General features: G+C 42.1%; 1 protein-coding gene across 1 annotated transcript in view; it reads left to right on the forward strand.

Annotated features, from left to right (window-relative positions):
- col12a1a (collagen, type XII, alpha 1a) overlaps positions 1-618 on the forward strand; it is an 83,701-nt gene that overhangs the window by 57,551 nt on the left and 25,532 nt on the right. The window lies entirely within an intron of this gene.

Below are 618 nucleotides of genomic sequence, written 5' to 3' on the forward strand. Positions count from 1 at the left end.
CCTGTGAGAGTAGCCTACAATGCCGGTGTTCCGGTGAATTCAGTTCCCCTGTTTCCCCTTCGGCACGCATGCTGACCCTATACAGTCTATGATGCTGACAAATAAGGCTGACTCACAGGCTGTAAGTACGTTTTCATATTTAAAGGATTTACCATTGACGATTCAAATGCGAGTTTTGAGCAGTGTAGAGTAGCGCTTGATGTTTGTCGTTTCTCCGTTCACAAATGCAGACATGGCTTTATGTTTATGCAGCGCGATACGCAAGGCAAAGCCTAAAAAGACAGTATAAGCAGGGGTGTGAAGTAACGAATTACAAATACTCACGTTACAGTAATTACGTAGTTTTTATCAGTAATTGTACTTTTTTGACAAAATAATGTTATTTTTAGCTACGTCATATGACCCCTTTAAAATAAAGGTTACAAAAGGGTGTTTTCACTGTGATGCCATAGAACAGGGGTAGGCGAGTTCGGTCCTAGAGAGCCGCAGTCCTGCAGAGTTCAGCTCCAACCCTGAAAAAAAAAACTCACCTGACTATAGCCTTAGTAATCCTGAGACATTGATTAGCTTATTCAGGTGTGTTTGATTAGGGTTGGAGCTAAACTCTGCAGGACAGCA

Source organism: Sinocyclocheilus anshuiensis, unplaced genomic scaffold (genome assembly GCF_001515605.1).
Source record: "Sinocyclocheilus anshuiensis isolate Anshui unplaced genomic scaffold, SAMN03320099.WGS_v1.1 scaffold197, whole genome shotgun sequence".
Taxonomy (NCBI): domain Eukaryota; kingdom Metazoa; phylum Chordata; class Actinopteri; order Cypriniformes; family Cyprinidae; genus Sinocyclocheilus; species Sinocyclocheilus anshuiensis.